The following is a 14605-nucleotide window of genomic DNA, read 5'->3' as shown; positions in this document are numbered from 1 at the left end:
CGTAATTCTCCTCAGTTGTGTGAAATAAGACCTGGAAACAGGCATTGTGGCATAGAATTGTCAAATTAGTTTAATTCACCGTACGAATTGTTGTACGTTTTGACCGTATAGAAACGTAATTCTTGCCATTATAAGAATGTGATGTGTACCTGCTGTACTCTACTGCCCTTGTGCTTTTTATTATTTTACATCTTTTCTTATCATTTTATTTCATTTTATTTGTTATTTACTGTTTAATTGTGTCTTGCCGCTTTTAATGTTGATGTAATGTAGTTTTAAATTGTGTTTTTTTATTGTTATTTTATTCTGCATGTAAAGCACCATGTGTTGCATTTATATTGTATGATTTGGTGCTATATAAATAAATAAAGTTTAAGTTTAAGTTTAAGTAAAGCACTTTGAATTACCTGGTGTTGAATTGTGCAATACAAATAAACTTGCCTTGCCTTGCATGCTAACATCTTAGTCTGACTGAAATGGAACTAACCTAAAGTAAACCTCTCACAGTCGGGCTAACACAGCCAGATGATGGGAAGGAGTGCCGTTAGATAACCTGGTCAAGCGACAGCCGTATCTACAGCCGCTTGACCAAACTTTGCATTTAAACGCGTTTACTGAAACACAAGAAAATTTCCTAAAACTAACTTCAGCAACACTTTTTGGAGTCAAATTTGATCCAGTAGAGGTTTACTGGAGTTAAAAAATGAAACCTGAGGCTTATAGGTGAAATGTTTAAAACTATGATCAAACAAATAAGTCACTGCTCTTTTAATCTACATCGACTGCATATCCTACTAAAAATGTTCCTTCATCTTTAATTAGAGTAATTATTATATAAATATGAACAGAATTTGAAAAACTATCACAGCTTCACCTGTGCTGACACAAAACGGGGTCACAGTTAGAGCTTTTAGAGAAATGTGGTATTGTGAGTGCACCTACTAAAACGTATGTTCTGGATAAATCTCCAAACACTTCTCCATGATGACTTCTCAAATGTCTTCATGCAGCGAACCATCTGGAGACCCAGCTTACGTTTAAGCAGCTATGATATTCAATTGCTTATGCTTTGTAACCATTCATGTGTCAATGTGTGTGAAGATGCAGAAGCCCTCCTTCAACCTTTCAAAATCCATTCGACATGAGGTAATTTATTGAGTGACTTGAGTGAGGGATCAGGAGTTTCAACTGGGTTCATCTGGGCAGCCAGGTTTATGGAAACTATCAGGTGCACCTGAGGTTTTTTTTTCTCCTTTTGTCCATTTTATGTGCCCGTGTTGAGCAGGGTAGCAGTATTCCCAAAATTATGATCTGCTATTTCCGGACAAGAGAAGAACATCACCATTATTTCAGCATTATTCCTACAATAAAATTCCCTTTTACGAAATAGCAAAAGCACAATCTCTATTTCAGCAGAAAATTGGTCAGATATCAAACTGTATCTTCGCTGAAAGTTTCTGAATGTCATCTTTAATTTTTCAGCCCTATAACTCTGTGAGCATGAGGAGCCAGTAAAGTTCACAGTTTTGCAGACATGACACTTTTCTCAGTAGCCTATTGTTGCAGGATGTCATTTGGGGCTTCATTTACGTTACTTAATAGCCAAGTTTCATATTTCATAAGTAGATTTAGGACGCCGTTGTCCAAGTCGTGTTATGCAATGCTTTGGTTGTAAATCTACTTTTTTTACATTTAAAAGCTGACATCATACCCCAACATGCGCAGAGAGTGACATGACCCCTAAGTCTGCAGAAATCATTTGAAACATCCTGTTGAATCGAAGAGGTGAAAAAAAAAATCGTGTTGGTGTCGCCTAGTTCTGAGTATCCTTTTTCTCTTTCTATGACTTGACCAGCCATTCAGCATTAGAGTCAAAATCTTATTTTGCCAAAAGCTAAATCTGCCAGAAGGTACCATGAGTCTTCCAAGCAAACTGGTTTGTTAAAGCAATTTTCCAACCATGTTATAACTCCAAACAAGGTTAGGTTACTGTATAAAATGTAACTGAAATAGTGTTTAAATCCTTTACATTTTAAGACGGTCTTGTTGGAAAAATTATTTAAATCCACAACATGTTACACAAGAGTTGGCAAAATTAAGTTGTATATTGCTTATGAAAAGAACACAATAACATGTTGTAACTGGAGTAAATGTTTGAAAAATAACTGTAACTACATAAAGCATCAGTCAGGTGAACGTCTACATCGTTTGAAAAAGGTAGGCTGTTAGTCAAACTGGCTCATTTAATACATGGCCAGCAAATATGACCAGGTTAATATGAGAAGGTATTTTGGTCAGGGTGTGTTAACACAATGCAGAAGAGAAAAGACATAAGCAATGATCCCAGAGAAGGGACTGTTGCTGCCGCCCAAACTGACACACAATTTGATGCTTCGACAGTAAGAAAGAATAGTGAGAAGTGAAAAGTTTTGATGACAGTTGCCAGATCTTCCCAGGAGTAGTTGACCACTGGACTCCACACGCTCTAATGGACTGAGTTAGTGGGTTAAATGTTAAAGATCACAATACCAAAATGAGAAAAGGTTGAAAAATTGGTAAACATAGTTTGATTGGAAGATGTTACCAGGAGAATGTCTTTTCTTAATAAAAAGACACATGACAGCACAACTTAGGTTTACAAAGTTGCATTTAAACAAATCATAAGACTTTTGGAACAATGTGCTTTGAAGACATGAGACAAAAGTGGAGACGTCTAATGCATAACATCAAACATCAAGACCATTTGGTCCTATATCAGAATTTGCTCAATATAACAGCTTAAACAATTCATACTAATTACCAAGCTCTATGGTAAAGGGGTGATGAACTGGGCTTGTTACCAGACATGGGACATGGTAACATCCTACAGTCACTGACCCCTGCATCCCACTCACTGTGCAAGGGCTGAAGTCAGGTTTTCCTCCATCCTTCAGATCCAGCTTGATCTGAAGTCAAACCAGGCGCATCTCCGAAGCAAACCACTTCCAAGCGCTGCCCTGATGAACTGGACATCTAAGATTACAAATGTACCCAACAGTCCTCATGCAGCAGGACAGTGATCCAAAGCACAACCGAAAATGAATTACAAAGTGGTGAAACAAGAAAACAAAAACCTGCTTAATCGCATACGGGGTCTGCTGGAGTCTATTAGATCTGAAGTGATGCCTTTCCAAATGAAACGAAACAAAACAAGTCTTTTTATACATATCCTTCTATGGCATAAATAATCCAATTTGAATGTTCCCGAAATAAATGGTGGTCCTTTTGTGTAAAAAAATGTGTCTAAATCATCTTGGGACATGGTTTTCATTGTAAAACTGTAAACATCGGCAAGTTAGCATCAATACCCAAGAGGAAGACTTGATGATGAGGTGTACATAATTTCTGCAACTCAGCTGAGTTTTTATTTGAAAATAATGGCTTTGTGTTATAAGTCACATCATTATTTCTCATGCAACAACAGATATTCAGTATGAGAAACATTACTACACAAGGACAGGGTAGTAAAAGCCAGTGCAACACGTGCAAAAATATGAATATAGGCGTGATGAAGTAGAGAGTAAAATACCAGAGCACAGTTTAACATAACTGTATTTGTCTTTGGAAGGCCTGGTATTTTGTGTTAAAAGGAAACAATGTATCAAGGTGGATGTAAAAATAAAGGATAAGGTTTAAATCTTTTCAAGATTTACAGTAAGGCTTTCCGTTGACTTCAATGAAAGTGTAATATCATCTGCTGTCTCTTCATTTCCAATTCAGATACATCAAAGCAGACAGCGGGACAGAGTTCAACAAATGTTCAACAAATGTATCTTCATCTGTGTCACTGAACAGCAGTCCAGCAACAAGTCAGTGTACCAAGAACCGGACTTTGGGATAACATTTTTCTTCCTTATTAGGTTTACTCTCCTGATTTCGTGAAAACTAAATCATTTTTTACCTTAAAAAACACACAATTTTAATAATTTATTCTTATAGAATAACGGTAAAATGGCAGTATAAATAAATGGTATGTTAAAGGCCTTGTGGTCTGAACTGAGGTTGCTGCAGAAACTGGGGGAACTGCACGGGAGGAGCATTGGCGTAAACGGCATCCATGCACACCACCAGAGGTGTCTTCAGTATTCACATTCATTACTCAGGTAGAAGTATAGATACTAGAGTTTAAAAATACTCCTGTAGAAGTTGAAGTATCAACTCAAGTTTTTTACTAAGTACTGGTTTCAAAACTACTTAAAGTATAAAAGTAAAAGTAATGTAAGGGGGAAAAAAGCCATTAAGGACAAAAGCCATTGAAAATGAATGCATCTTAGTATAATGCAAATGTATTAAAGAACCATATATGTGTACTATTGAGCATTAACATGTGTTTCAGAGAGCAGGAGATATGATGACTAGTTGCCTATAAGTATTGTAATGGTGCAAAAAGTCAAACTTCAGAGGCATGTTATCATTTATCCTAACCTTTATTGGAATGTACATCCAAGTTTAGTTGCAGGAATCTGAGGGAACGGATGTAAGAACAAAACTGGACAAGAACATCTGAAACAACCACAACCAAATTCACTCTATCCGGATGGAGCAATTTAACTGGATAGTTTTTTTTAAAGGCCGAAATGAAATAGAGTAACGAGGCTGTTTTTAAAATGTAAGGAGTAAAAAGTACAGATAATTGTGTGAAAATGTAAGGAGTAAAAGTAAAAAGTCGTCATAACCAAAATTTCTACTTAAGTAAGGTAACGAAGTATTTGTACTTCGTTACTTGACACCTCTGCACACCACCAGTTGCTAGGCAATGAGAATGTTTTCCAGGAGGTAGTTAGCAGATATATTGATAGGTCGCACTGCAGCAGAGAAGACAAAGAGGTTTGATGAGATGTTCAAACCCATACTGGAGCTTGAAGATTTTAGGTTGTTCCAGGAGCTGCAGCTGTTTTCAGGTGAACCTCTGGCTGAGAAGCACAACTGTGAACCATCAGTACACCTTCAGAAGATCCAGCCTGAAGTACAATCTGGAGGTGCTGTGGCAGTTGATCAATCTTAAGGAACAATTTATTCTGAAAGTAAAAAAGAAATCCCATTCCACCAAGTTTTTTTCCGCACCAACATTTTTTTTTCTGAACGTCACAGCAGCTCCGGAAAGTGTGACATTAACAAAACCACATCCCCTTTCATAGCCTGCGCTCTGTCAGATTATCTTTTACTGCATGCAATGAGGTGTCCTCACAGCACGCAGCACTCAAATTAAACTTGAAAAAAGTCCCCGTCATAACCTGCACATGGCAGGTGTTCCTGTACTTAACTCAGCTGAGTGAAGCGCCATGCTGCATTATGCAATACATAGGAATGAAAGGGTTCAAGTGCAGAGCACAGAACGCACCGGGTCCTATATAAACGGCCCGTTAAGATTATACACGGGCTGGCGACCTTAAAAAAAAAGTTACAAAATCCTTCAATTAAGTTCAGAAATGATGATACACTTAAATTTAAAGAGTTTTGTCAGTGACATGATTTGGTTTGGCTACCACAGCACTCTTTTCAGCCATGCCTTTACTACACAGGAGCTGCTTTTAGTTTTAGTTTTCTAGGATTGAATTAGACACTTGACTCGTCTCCACACCTCTATTTTGGGGGTGACGTTGATAGCTTTGCAAAACCATGAAAATGTAAATCAGAACACAAATTACACGTTAAGATAGAAAATGAAAAAATTGGAACACATTTTAGTTTGATTACTGATTGTTGTAATAGACGCTATATAAATAAAATTGAATTGAATTGAATTGAATTATAAGGAAACAAAACAACAACATTAAAACAATGTACGAACAACAGCAAAATATTGGACTTCCAAGTGGGAGTCATTCAAATCATTAACATATTATTAGTGGAGCATTTATACCATCTATAAATTGAGCATTGATTAGTTAAATGAACTATACAACTGCTAATACAAATTAGATTTTAACAGCAAGCACAGAGCGAGATCAAAAGAGTTTTACTGGGATTGCAGTATGATCTGAAGCAGTAGGGAGAGACACAAATGGTTGGTTCTATGCTAGAGGCCTAAAACAGGAGGTTCTGCTTTGGAGTTACTCCACATATCTTAATATATTTTTTAAAAAGCACTAGAAAATGTTTTTTTTTTGCATAAGATGAAACACTGAGGTATAGCCCTACCCTACTGGTTTTTCCAGGTCGTTTATCTGGTAAATAATTCATTGCAGGAGGGATGGCTGCGAGGGAGCTGGAGCCTCTCCTCGCTGCCGTATTGCAAGAGATGGCGTACACCTTGAGAATCAATTGAGTGACAACTGAGAATCAGTAATCAAACTAAAATGTATGTTTTTTGGACTTTGGGAGGAAGCCCGAGTGCCCAAAGGAAACCCACGCAGGCCCGGGGAGAAAACACAAACCCATGGCGGGGACACAGTGGGAATATCAAGAATGCAGTATTAGGTGTTTGACTGAGACGTGGCTGCAGGAAAAAACCACATATTCCCAATTCCTTTCTACTTCCATCAATGCTGAGGGAGCGTTATTTGCCAACCCTGCATGTGGCGCCATCAGCCCAGGTTTCTCCAAGCTGCAATCAATAACCCAACATATGCATGGTGATCTCTGCTGTATAAAAACAGAGAAATAAACAATATGAAATTACGTAACTGAAAGTCTATTAGAAGCATTCTTACACTAGGTACATCTAATCCAAGAGCTTAACATTATGAACCTCTGCGTTGTTCAGGCCTGGATGGTAATAAAAGGCTTCAATCCTCGAATCAGCATTAAATTTTCATGCAAAGGCACACTCTGAGGACTCTGTGTGCAGGTCATACAAACCCTCATTGTTTTACCACATATGTTTCAAAGAAAGTGCTCAGTTTGCTGAAGCTGTAGCTCTTTTATTACATAACTACAATTTATGACAGGGACATTTCCTAGAATTCATAAAAAACAGAAGGTCAGTAACTTGCTCTGATTACATTTTAATCTCACATTACGCTCCTCATCCCACTCAGTTAAATAACACAGCTGCTGATAGCAATTTGGACTCTTAGTCTTGTTATATCACAGATATTCAAATCATTAAACTAGTACAGTATTGTATCTAAATCAAAATTGTCATCCCTGCACCAATCATTACTGCAGCACAAGTAATTGCCTGACACAACATCTCTTTGCAAACTATGTTTAAAAATGATGACCATAAAAAAGGGCAAGAAGGACAGAAGGAAACACAACCCAGACACAAGCAAACTGCAAAGTATTTCGACAGTGCTGCAAGTCTGCATAGCACACTATTTTCTCATTAGATCTCTTTAATGAAGGCTCATACTTTCCGAGACATATTTTAGAGCTAATGTACAATGACCTTTTTTTCTTGTTGTGGTTATATAAGTGCAATAAACTTTACGGCTGTCTGGGGTTTGTTTTGACACCGAGGCGCAGATGTAATGGTGTGTTTCCAGCAGTGAAGTTCACGGGCCAAGTCTGGATGATCTGCAACCATATTTTGGTTCAGGAAGACAGTCTATGTCTGTTCAAATGACAGAACGGAGGAGATTTATCAGGTCGGGAATTTGATTTATCAAGAAATAAATCCCAAAACATGAGTCTTCACTTTTACAATATACCACTAACATCAACACCCTGTATTAGATGGTGCAGAACTTGACAAGGTGAGTATTTACTGACTACGTTGTCATTCCAGTCACAATAAAAACAAGTTTTTACTTTTATCCTCATTCTACCCCGTTTATGACAGTTGATTTTGGGAAAGGTTAAAATTGAGAGACATCTGGCTTTGTATTTCCACAAATTCAAGCTTTGGATTTTCCCAGAGTAAATACTTCTATTATTGATCCCTGACATCCTCTGAGACTAAACATGGCTAAATATGCCTTTGTTGCCTCTGGGTGTTTCGTCTTAACTGCTTTTTTCTCAGGCCACATACCTCAGACTCTAACTTCCAAGTAAGGCACCAAGTCTAACAGAATTAGTTAGAAGCTCCTCAAGCAGGGGGTCTTCAGAGCTCACAACACAACCACAAAGGGGAAGCAATGCATACTAATCTGTTCTGTTGGGTGTCCAGGAAACTACATGGAGGTACCAGCCTTCTGGGATGTATCAACCATCAGAAGGCTATTTCATATGGAGCTAGAACAGTCTCATAAGTAACAAATGCACACGCCGATCCACAAATGCACCGGACAAGATTCACAAATGCACAGACCGATTTATCTTTATTCCACCAACTCGAAATATTTAATCAATTTTCTAAGCAAACGGATGTGAACACAGCTCAAACAGCAGGTGTATCCGCCCCTTTAATCTGATTGGTTTACGAGTAAATCGTCCCCCACATGGGGTGCTCTCATATGATTGGCTGAAACAAAGGAAGATATCTGATTGGTTGTAGATTCTTCCGTAAAAAACGCATTTGTGGATTGAAGGACGTCAGAGGAGTCTCAAAAGTCACACACAAATGCAGCGCAGCCCACAAAGAAAAAAACGTTTGTTAATCAGGTTATATTTGTGTGTGCATCAAAAATACATTTGTGTATCTTGTCCTACGCACGTGTGGATCGGTCCTGTGCATTTGTTACTTATGAGACTGTTCTAGCTCCATAGTTTCCTGGTTCAACAGGGACAAGAATGGGTTTGACAGAGGAGCAGCAACAGACAGAGTTACAGAAGAAACCACTGGAGCACAGGTTGGAGTTCACAGATGTTATTGTACTGATTTTCGTGATTATTGTACTGGTTTTGGGTAATGAGTATTGTTCTGATACCAGCGTTATCTTTAACCTGGACCTGGGCCAGGGTATAGAGTTGAAGCTCGATACAGAGTCTGGGTCAGATGCTAACACTGGTGCTATAGCATCAGAGGTATAAAATCAGGGTACTGGAGAACCTCCTTTAATTGTGAGGAACAACCAGAAAGATCCCACTGAATCCCATATGACTTCTCAAACATTTCCAGAGCCCGTAACGATGTTCAAACATGTGGAACTATAAAGCAGAATGTTTCTGAAATGTGAAATATTTCCGTGATCAAATATTCCCTCTGCTGTCTTGATTCAGTTACTTCAAATATATTCGACTGAAACCGTCTTTATATGATATTCTTCCAACAAAATATCAGCAGGCAATTTTCACGTATTTACACTAACTCTGGGTGCAGGCAGGACTGGATTTTGTTCGTATCTATGAAAATTAATTACTAATAACATTCAAATGAATACTGAAACAAAGAATACATTTTGCTTTGCTCACAGTTTACATGCAAATTTGTTCTGCTCACGTTTTATGAATGAGGGTCAATATCTCCAACTTCCTGTAGCTCCCGTATCAAGTCATTCCTCTTTTACGGCAGCAATGTGCGGAAAGCTGCATGTTTTAGTTCCAAACTGTAAAAAAAACTGGGCTAACAAGATGAAAAAGGCAGTCTTCGTTTGACTGGGATTTTACATCCCGTGGTTGCTCTTAAAGCAGAGCGTTGCAATGTTTCAATAGCACAGCCTTGGGCTTTGATACTTAACTATTACTCCCACTTCCGCCCTCATTTGGATGTCCCAGTTGCTCCGTCCAGACATGTCAACAGAACACAAGTAAAAATCAAAACCCGCTTTATCACTGTTGTCCTCTCCTGTAGAAATAAATTCTGGCACTTTTGCAACCTGACAAAATTGGACCACCCGCCGTCGTGACTAGAGTGCTATATTTCAAGGCAAACCTTTGAAGAATGATTCCCGCAATAAAGCACAGAGCCATTGTGCTGGAAAACCGATCTGTCATTTAGTTTTTTTTTCTAAGTTTTTATTTTATCTATTTTTTTTTTTTTTTGAGAAGAGCCCCTTTAAATCATGTCCTTTATACCTCCGGCCGGTGGTTCACCACCCCACTACAGAGTGGGAGGGAAATATGATGGGAAAAACATGATGGGATTTCTCTTGAGTAGGCCAGAAAGAGGCTGAGAGACTGAAAAGAGGCAAACGAGAATGATGGACTACAAAGGAACAAAAAAGTGAGACAGTGAAAGGTAAAAATTAATTACAATGAGAAATTAAGTTAGATAAGTGTTAGGATATAAATACCCAATAAAAGGGGAGTAGAAATTTGACACTTTTTATAAAATAAAGCCAATGATAACATTGGCTTTTTAGTGATTACAAAACTATTTTCAATATATTTCTTAAACAATTCATTAATTTTGATGTATGTAAAAGGTAATAAAGAATTCATAAGTAATTTAGCGTAAAGCAAAAACAATAAACATTTTTCCATATAAAAAATAACAATAAAAGCTTGGAAGATAATACAATTACTCTTAAATAATTGATTTTTACTACAATCAGAAGATGCAACATTGAAGATATCTATAAGAAAACATGAAGACAGAGCAGACTGTATTTGTTGAAGATGCTCAGGTCCTTCAGTGTTTGCAGCAAGATGTTACATATTTTCTTTAGGTTTATGGTGATAATACAGTTTTTATCTTCAGTCATCTGACGGGCAGCAGAAGCCACAAGAGTACTGAATAAAAGACTGCGCTTATGTGAGCCTTGCACAACTTCTCTGGGCTCGGAGACTTCTACAATGGACCAACGCTCAGTGGATATGTGCATTGTGATCAGATGATTCATTAAAGTAAAGTCATTTATTCATTCAGGTTAACGGCAAACCTGAAACACACTAGAGTATGACGATTATTTATTATAGAAAGATCTCACTGGCAGTATAAAAGTGCCACGCAACCCAAAACAGCTACGATGTGCTTAGAGGTTGAGGTCTTTGTGATGGAAAATGTTCCTTAAAAAATTTAAGACTTGGCTCCAATTAGTGAATTATTGAATTATCTTTTGCATGCAAAAGGGTCAAAGCCTAAATCTCCAGTTTCAATGCAAGAGTCTCCAGAACCGCAGTTTTACAGAACAGAGCTCGGTGCTCCGTAGACAAAATAACATGCACTTCTCGAAACATCATCTTTGCAGCTGTATGAGACAGTGAAACCCAAACTGCGCAGACACAATACTGGTCCAACCTGAGTGGACTCATAGTGAACTCACAGTTATGGCAAGCCGTTTTAACATGTAATGGCTAAGTTTGACTATCCAGAATTGTAATTCAAGATATCTATAATGTCATTTTGACTAGTCAAAACTCTAATTCAAGATATCTGTAATTAAATTTTGACTAGACAAAATGGAAGTTAAAGATATCTCCAATTTGAGATATCTCTAATTAAAATTCATTTCAAGATATCTATAACTTGATTACAGATATCTACAATTAAATTATGACAATCCGTAAACCCAGTTTGAGATATGTACAACGTAATTTTGACTAGTCAAAACTTATATCTAAAAAGGACGATGTAGAAATCTTGAATTGAGAGGAATTAAAGATATCTTGAACTGAAATTAGGACTAGTCAGAATTAAATTGTAGATATCTGAAACTGGAATTACAGCTAGTCGTAATTCAGTTGCAGATATCCGGAATTCACATTGCGGATATCTGCTACTGAATTGTAGATATCTGAAATTAGAAACCCCATACACATGAATGGCAAAAGTGACGTCATTTGTCCTGGGCAGAATTACATTGTGGATATCTGAAATGACAATTGTGGACAGGAAGAATGTAATTGTAGATATCTGAAATGCTTTTTTTGACTAGGAAGAATTGAATTGCAGATATCTGCAACACATATCCAGTCTTGCTGTTAAATATTAAAACGGCTTGCCATACAGAGTGACTGAAGTGTTTCCATCACAGTCTTAACCAACCCAAGGATCTGGAGTGTCTTTAAATTCAGAGATTGTCGAGATCAATACATTTGTCCATTGCTCTTCATTTTAGTTTTTAATCCTTGTATCTTTATATAGGTTTCATATTTTGGTTTCATTTGGTGTTTAATTTTGAAACTATTTTTTGGACTATCCTACGTGGTCACCTTTAATTTATTCAACATAAACCTGCGTGTCTCTGAGCCTCTACCTTGGTCCTACATGCAACACACTCTTGCAAGTCAGCAGTAGTTTGTGTCCAACTGTGAATTTATGAGATGTGTTTTAATACTCTGTAGCTACTTAAAACCAGGAAAGAGATCTGATCATGTATAAATTACTTTGGCCATGATATCTAGGATTTCTTTTGTCTGACTGTGGTTGGTTTCGATGATTGATGGCGCAAACACACTACAAAGTCAGTTACAACACTGGCAGTCTGTTTCTGTGGGGTCAGCCACAGCAGAAACCACATAATGGTTATTACATAATCCAGGGAAGTCAGACGGTTAATACAATGCAGTTATTAGTTAACATAACAGGAAGACGCTAGTATTAAGATCCGTTTAGTTTGATTCAAACCAGAGTGATACACAAGGCCGACTGATGAAACCATACTATGACGGTACTGTACAAGATAGATACATTTGTTCTTCAAACTCCTCTATAAGATATGTATAAAAATGTTTTTCTTCACTATGAACAAAGTACAAAAATGTCCATAATAAGTGTAAATTAGAAAAAAATTAAGTCTTTGAAGGAACAAACATCCAAATACAAACACACGTCTATTTAAAACAGTGAAAATGAACACACATGAGCACAAGTAGCTCCCACTGAGTGGAGGAAACGACTTCAGGGAAGCAGGGGTGATTATTGCTGTAGCAAAGTCTCTCGGATATGCCGAGTAATCACAAGGTGTGTAACAAGTCTGGAGGGTGAGACGTAGGGTTGCATGTTTTAAATGACTCATACACACAAATTATCATTCATAAAGGAAGAGTGTGCAGTGAAAACGTGCAAATTACAGACCAAGGAGAGATATTTAGAGTAATTTAGGTCAAATAAGGTATGCTGATTTTGTTGGGCTTCTGAAGGCTGTTAAAAGTGTAAAAGTAGGGCAACATGGCCAAACTCCAGCTGCGAATGCATCTCTACTTCCTTAAAAGCTTCCTGCACAGCTGTATAAGCCACTGCAGGAGAGTTGCAGGGCCTCCTTAAACAACACTGATGCTGAATTTCAGTCTCAGCTCATACAGTTTTTGATCTTTTGTTTTGTAATACGGTACAACCATTTATTTTTAAAATCTACTGCAATTTTTTTGCTCTAAGTGCAGTTGACCACTTTTGTTACTCTTTTCCAGTCAAAATTTTGAGTTAAATTTGCAATTTCAGAATTGAGATGACTAAATCAGATTTATTTTTCTCTAATTTATTGACGACTATACAGGACTGTCTCAGAAAATTAGAATATTGTGATAAAGTCCTTTATTTTCTGTAATGCAAAAATGTCATACATTCTGGATTCATTACAAATCAACTGAAATATTGCAAGCCTTTTATTATTTTAATATTGCTGATCATGGCTTACAGCTTAAGAAAACTCAAATATCCTATCTCAAAATATTAGAATATTCTGGGAATCTTAATCTTAAACTGTAAACCATAATCAGCAATAATAAAATAATAAAAGGCTTGCAATATTTCAGTTGATTTGTAATTAATCCAGAATTTATGACATTTTTGTTTTTTTAATTGCATTACAGAAAATAAAGAACTTTATCACAATATTCAAATTTTCTGAGACAGTCCTGTATGTCAATTATGAAGTAAGACAGTATGTATACATGCAAATGGAAAAAACAGCGACAGATATCAGGCAGGTGTGTGAAATTCATAAAATGATTTAGGTTTATAAAACAGAACAATATGCATATAGACCATGCACATAGTTAGTGTTTTTATCCTCAGAAGTTGGCGTGAGGTTTAACATTGTGACTATATGAGTGTATGAGTAAGAGAGGGGGCAGGAAGGTCAACCACATCAACATATTGATATGCCTTTTGTTTAGTTTTCTATACAAAGTCAATTTGTATCCACATGTAGATTTTTGTTTATCAGTATTTAGAGATTCACCACAATCAATCATGATAGTGTCTTAACTAAAAGCAAAGTAAAAACAATTACCTCACATCCTGTCACCATAGAGACAGTGGCTTTAGACCTAACAACAGATGCTCTGTTACTATGTTTACTGGCTGTTCAATCCATTGGACTGACAGATGGTGGACCTGAAATCGCCTTCAGCACCTTGACATTCACCCAGACACCTTAAATCAATGTGGCCAGTGCTGCTTCCTACTTCCTCTTGGAAGGTTTAATGATAGTACTTGGCAGAAAGGCCAATTCTAGCTTGTAAACCTGCTTTGGATAATATTTTTGAGCAATGAAAGTTTGTGACTCCTAAAAGATTGAGCTTCCTTCAGACCCTGTGCTGATATGAGGCCTTGGAGCAGCTAGTGGGTGCAGCCAAGGGCGAGAGCGACACCGGCCAACGTGACTTCTGAAGAGTAAAACACTTCAAGAAACCCATCTATAATAACTTTAGTGCAACTAATATGATATTTATCTGGTAGACACTGGTATTGGTTCTTATTATCAATGGCCTTTCCAGAATACTCTGGTTTTATTTGCTGTTTATGTGTTTTAAACTAGAAATAATCACTACATGATTACAACAGGGATGCAATTGTACACTTGGCACATAACTTAATAGCCTGTTGAAATTTATACTAGACCTGTTAAATTTATAA

Source organism: Cololabis saira, chromosome 7 (genome assembly GCF_033807715.1).
Source record: "Cololabis saira isolate AMF1-May2022 chromosome 7, fColSai1.1, whole genome shotgun sequence".
NCBI classification, from domain to species: domain Eukaryota; kingdom Metazoa; phylum Chordata; class Actinopteri; order Beloniformes; family Belonidae; genus Cololabis; species Cololabis saira.
Note: the sequence above shows the minus strand (reverse complement) of the source record.